The sequence below is a fragment of the Macaca fascicularis genome, chromosome 1, assembly GCF_037993035.2.
Source record: "Macaca fascicularis isolate 582-1 chromosome 1, T2T-MFA8v1.1".
Lineage (NCBI taxonomy): Eukaryota > Metazoa > Chordata > Mammalia > Primates > Cercopithecidae > Macaca > Macaca fascicularis.
This window is the reverse complement of record NC_088375.1, coordinates 190,571,791-190,577,790: the sequence shown is the minus strand read 5'-3', so window position 1 is coordinate 190,577,790 and position 6,000 is coordinate 190,571,791. Positions and strand designations below refer to the sequence as shown.

The window sequence follows — 6,000 nt, the reverse complement described above, 5'->3', positions numbered from 1 at the left end:
CTGCAGAAGTGGGCCTTCAGTGTGGGGCCAGATGGGTTGGCACTGGCAGCAGGGGTCGGTGGGGCCCCACAGGACTCTTCCCCAGCAGCTGCTTTTGCTCAAAGAAAGCAACTTATTTGATCTAACACTTGACCTTTTTAGCTCAGTGCTTCACCTGGGGAGATGGGAATGAGGGAATTAATACCTTTTTATTATGGAAAATGTCAAACACACACAAAGCAGAGAGAATGGTATAATAAGCGTCCACACACCTATCACTCAGTTTCAACAGTGAGCAACATTCCGTTGCTTTTATTTATACTCTATCCTCCCTACCACTTTTTGTTCATTTGCTAGAGTATTTTAAAGCAATCAAGGATAAAATATCCTTTTACTTGTGAATTTTTCAAGAAAAATCTCTAACATAGACAAATTGCATAACCATAACACAAACACAATTTTATGACCATACCCAGAAAACTTAACAATAATTCCTTGTGAACACAAAATATCTGAGCCAGGTCTCAGTCAATTTAAGAAGTTTACTTTGCCAAAGTTAAGGATGCACGCCTGTGACCGAGCCTCAGGAGGTCCTGATGACATGCGCCCAAGGTGGTTGGAGCATAGCTTGCTTTTACACATTTTAGGGAGACATGATATATCAATCCATATGTGTAAGTTGTACATTGGTTCAGTCTGGAAAGGCAGGGACAACTTGAAACAGGGAGGGGGTTTCAGTTTCCAGGTCATAGGTAGGTGAGAGACTAACAGGTTGCATTCTTTTGAGTTTCTGATTAGCATTTCCAAGAGAGACAGTCAGATGTGCATTTATCTCAGTGAGCAGAGGGATGACCTTGAATAGAACTGGAGGCAGGTTTGCCCTAAGCAGTTCCCAGCTTGATCTTTCCCTTTAGCATAGTGATTTGGGGATCCCAAGTTTATTTTCCCTTCATATTTCCCCTTTTCTTTTTGAAATCTTTCAGAGAAAGCATTTTAGAAGAAAATGAGTCTCTGGTCTCAGGTTTCCTGTGATTTCTCATTGTTAGGATGGTTTTCTACCTAGACAGGTAGGTCTCATGTTATTAGGAAAGTTCATTTGTAGCAGGAGTTTCATATCCTAGGAAGAGAAAATAGAAGGAGGAAGGGAGAAAACAACAACAAACAAAAAAGAATCCACACATCAGCAGGCAGGTGTGAAAGTGGCTTATGTATGTAAATAGGTTGCTGTTATTTGCTTTGGAAATTCGTTGTCTAGCTTCAGTTTGCAGGGCTTTAAAAAAGCGCAGCTTAGTTTTCAGTGATTTCAAATTAGGAAATATGGGGCAGGGGAAAAGAAAAGAAAGAAGGCAAACAATTGAAAACATTATTTTGGAGACTGGTAGCCAGGAAAAAATAGAATTCGGTTCAAACTGTAGAAAATAATAAAAATGTAAAAAAATTAGGCAAGACTAGAATCTAATAACAGGTGTACTATAGTTTTTGAAACATTTTTCTTTCTCCAGTTTTCAATTTTTACTAAAGACCAATCATGGTAGGACCAATTTGCTTTACTATACTTGGCCCAATTATACAAAAGTGGAGCAAGAGTAATTATTTTTCACATAGGCTTTTTAAATTGGCTTTAATGGAACTGTGTTCCATAGAAGGAATCTCAGATCTAAGACTTTTTTAAAGCTGAGCCCAGTCATGGCTTTACACCATCAAATATCTACGAGTTGGGTAACTTCCTCTCCTCTTGAGGCCTCAGAATAACTTGGGGGCTTCTGGACCCATCAGAAAGTGACATTCTTTACTTACCACAGGTCAAGAATGCTGTATAGGGGCTGTGTAAACAAGGTATGAGGCCAGTTTTCTCAAGGTGCTTTTATTGGCTTTATAAGTCAAGTTTAATTCTTTAAAGGAAAGCATATCATTCCAGTCAAAGCCTTGGTAAAATAAACAGTTTCTCCAAGTATGTCCTGTTACAAAACAAAACAAAACAGATTCTTATTGCACTTATGCAAATAACTGTATTGTCATAAGAATACTCAGTCTCCAAATTCTGAAGAAATCAGATAAACAAATAGGCTCCAAATTTTGTTTACAGAAGTGTGTTTAAGAAAACTTTTCTTGACTCTGAAAAACAAAACAAAGGATCAGCAACGTTTTAAGCAGAGTCAAAAAGGATTACTTCAGTCTTCTACTAGTTCAGTCCATGCAGTTAACTCCTGTTCTGTTTGGTATTCATGAATATTTCAGCTCTCCATGAGAATCCTGAAAGTTTTTTTCCTTTGTTCTAATGTCACAGTTTCCAAAGTTGTTAGAAACCTGCATTCAAGAGCACCTATCAAAGTCCTATCACTGATTATAAATCACCTTTTGAAGAGGATCAAAACAAGACAACAATTGTCTATGGATGACAAAAAGTCATAAGACAGCCATTATTAAAACCACAATTGAGCCAGGCGTGGTGGCTCACGCCTGTAATCCCAATACTTCAGGAAGCCAAAGCAGACAGATCACGAGGTCAAGAGATCGAGACCATCCTGGCCAACATGGCAAAATCCTGTCTCTACTAAAAATACAAAATATTAGCTGGGTGTGGTGACACATGCCTATAGTCCCAGCTACTTGGGAGGCTAAGGCAGGAGAATTGCTTGAACCTGGGAGGTGGAGGTTGTAGTGAGCTGAGATTGTGCTACTGCACTCCAGCCTGGGTGACAGAGTGAAACTCTGTTTCACAAAAAAAAAAAAACACACAATTGACTTAGGAATTTTGGTTACTTCTATAGCATTCAACAATTTTACATAACAATTATAATTATTAATAATAACATACACTAAGTCATCAGAATTATAGGAGTTTCCCATAGTCTTGGAACACATACCAATAACATTTATACAAATATAGTCCAAAGAAAACTAAACAGCATTTCATATTTGACAATGCTTCTTGTATGATTTTTATACTAAATAAGCTGAATATGTCTCTTTTGGACTTCAGAGGACTGATATAAAAAAATTAATGAGAACTCAAGTTAGAATTTGACTTTGGAAAGTTGATCAAATATAAAAAATTTAAAATGCTTCTTATAACAACATAGCATCACAGGCCATTATAAAATAAGTCATTCATTTAACCAAACGGATAACTCAAAGATTTTTTTAAAAAGGTGAAAACCAGCCAGGCACGGTGGCTCATGCCTGTAATCCTGGCACTTTGGGAGGCCGAGGCAGGTGGATCATGAGGTCAGGAGTTCAAGACCAGCCTGGCCAACATGGTGAAACCCCATCTCTACTAAAAATACAAGAAAACAATTAGCTGGGCATGGTGGCACGTGCCTGTAATCCCAGCTACTCCGGAGGCTGAGGCAGAGGATTGCTTAAACCTGGAGGGGCGGAGGTTGCAGTGAGCCGAGATTGCTCCAGCCTGGGTGACAGAGTGAGACTCCATCTCAAAAAAAAAAAAAAAAAAAAGGTGAAAACCATTTTTTTAAGAGAGGAGACTTGATTTCCCAAACAATAAGCCTAATAAAAACAGCATGAGGCTGATTACATTTGTTTTTCAAAATTTTATAAACAACCTATACAATTTTAATTATCTTGACCATAAGATATAATTTCCATAAGCCTTTTATAACTTATATAATTTTTATTAAGGAATGGGTTGATGCTCCAGGAAACTTTGTTTATCTGACACAGGGGCTCATATACTGGTCTTGCACCAGTGTGCCATCGACGTTAATGGTTAATTTATAGAGAACTTGAACTTAATTTATTTCTTAAAGTCAGCCCTTACAATCTCATGTGCCCATCTCTTCTGTGATAGTACCTGAGTCTTGAGGAGTTGAATAGTTTTAATTTCTGGCCCTGTGTCTCATGAATGCAGTTTATTTTGATTGTCATCTTCTATCAGGCCTGAAGATGAGGGTTTAATTGCTGTTAGTGTTTAAGATTTAGCAGGACTTGGTGTCCTTTTTAGACCCAGAAATCAAAGCCCTGTAACTCAATGGTACAAGGACATTAAAAGTACATACAGGGCCGGGCGCAGTGGCTCATGCCTGTAATCCCAGCACTTTGGGAGGCCAAGGCTGGTGGATCACCTGAGGTTGGGAGTTTGAGACCAGACTGACCAACATGGAGAAGCCCTGTCTCTACTAAAAATACAAAATTAGCCGGGCATGGTGGCATATGCCTGTAATCCCAGCTACTAGGGAGGCTGAGGCAGGAGAATCGCTTGAACCTGGGAGGCAGAGGTCGCGATGAACCGAGATCATGTCATTGCATTCCAGCCTGGGCAACAGAAGCAAAATTCCATCTAAAAAAAATAAAAATTGGCCGGGCGCGGTGGCTCAAGCCTGTAATCCCAGCACTTTGGGAGGCCGAGATGGGCGGATCACGAGGTCAGGAGATCGAGACCATCCTGGCTAACACGGTGAAACCCCGTCTCTACTAAGAAATACAAAAAATAGCCGGGCGAGGTGGCAGCGCCTGTAGTCCCAGCTACTCGGGAGGCTGAGGCCGGAGAATGGCGTGAACCCGGGAGGCGGAGCTTGCAGTGAGCTGAGATCCGGCCACTGCACTCCAGCCTGGGCTACAGAGCGAGACTCCGTCTCAAAAAAAAAAAAAAAAAAAAAAAAAAAAAAAAAAAAATTAAAATTAAAAAAGTACGTACAGAAAGATATACTGATGTAATAACCTTAATTAAAATTTTTTTAATCTCAGTTTTCTTCCTAAGCAAACCAAAACTTTATAGTAATGGTATAGGAATTGTTTTGATAAAAATATAAAATCTGTTGGGTCAGTTACCAAAATGCAAAAGAAAAGACCTTCTGCAGTGCACAAAATATTACATTGAAAGAAAACATTTCCTTTAGACCTTTAAGAAAACATTTTTAGCATCAGACACAACAAACAGAACGCAAGGCAAAAACTACTTACATGATCTGAAAATGAGTTGAAGGAGAACATTATTATTTTGCACCTTTTAAAAGGGGAGAGGAAACCAAAAATGGTGAGATGCAATAAAAGTTGAACTTTGGGTTAAAAAAATTAAAATCTCATATAATTTATTAAGAGTAAATGAATCCCTAAAGAAAATTTCATTGTTCTAAACAATTCTTTAGTGTATACATGTTTCTTTTTTTAACATCAAGACCCCACTTCTAGAAAAACTATTATACATAATTTGTTTAATTATAGACAACTTGATACAAATCATTTATGACATACTTGTACTTCCTGTTTTATCCTAGACATCTTTCTTTCTTAAATAACCAGTTATTTTATTTTAGGACAAAAATTTACCATACAATATTCTCTCCCATAGACAATTATTTTTCTTTTAACATTTCTTGCCCAAAATACCTCTTGAGGTTTATAACTTTTTTTACATTGTTCTTATTCACTGATTGCCTTTACCTAATTTCTTAAATAACTCTTAAATACTCTTTGAATTAGATAAAAATTATTTCCCTTTGAATAAGAGCACCTTTCGTTTTTTTTTAGAAAAATGTTTTCCTGGCCGGGCGCGGTGGCTCAAGCCTGTAATCCCAGCACTTTGGGAGGCTGAGACAGGCGGATCACAAGGTCAGGAGATCGAGACCATCCTGGCTAACACGGTGAAACCCCGTCTCTACTAAAAAATACAAAAAACTAGCCGGGTGAGGTGGCGGGCGCCTGTGGTCCCAGCTACTCCGGAGGCTGAGGCAGGAGAATGGCGTAAACCCGGGAGGCGGAGCTTGCAGTGAGCTGAGATCCGGCCACTGCACTCCAGCCTGGGCGACAGAGCCAGACTCAGTCTCAAAAAAAAAAAAAAAAAAAAAGAAAAATGTTTTCCTATAATTTTAAAAAATTTGGAAATGGCCCATTTAATGAATATCTATTATTTAGTTTAATATAACTTTAGACTTTAAATTATATGACAAGATTATCTACAAGCATTTATTCCATTTACCTAAGTAGTTTTTAAAAAATAGTTTACTCAGATTACTTACTAAAACTGTTATAATTTAAAGTTATTTCCTTGTTAACCACTTTTAT

The 6,000-nt window shown here is 38.1% G+C and overlaps 1 long non-coding RNA gene across 1 annotated transcript; it reads right to left on the bottom strand.

Moving 5' to 3' along the window:
• Positions 1-258: 258 nt before the first annotated feature.
• On the bottom strand, positions 259-1,937 carry LOC135966133 (uncharacterized). The gene is made up of 2 exons (XR_010579243.2): positions 1,777-1,937; positions 259-1,096 (listed from the first exon to the last, which is right to left on the bottom strand). It is a non-coding gene; the product is annotated as an uncharacterized lncRNA (long non-coding RNA).
• Between the last annotated feature and the right edge of the window lie 4,063 nt (positions 1,938-6,000).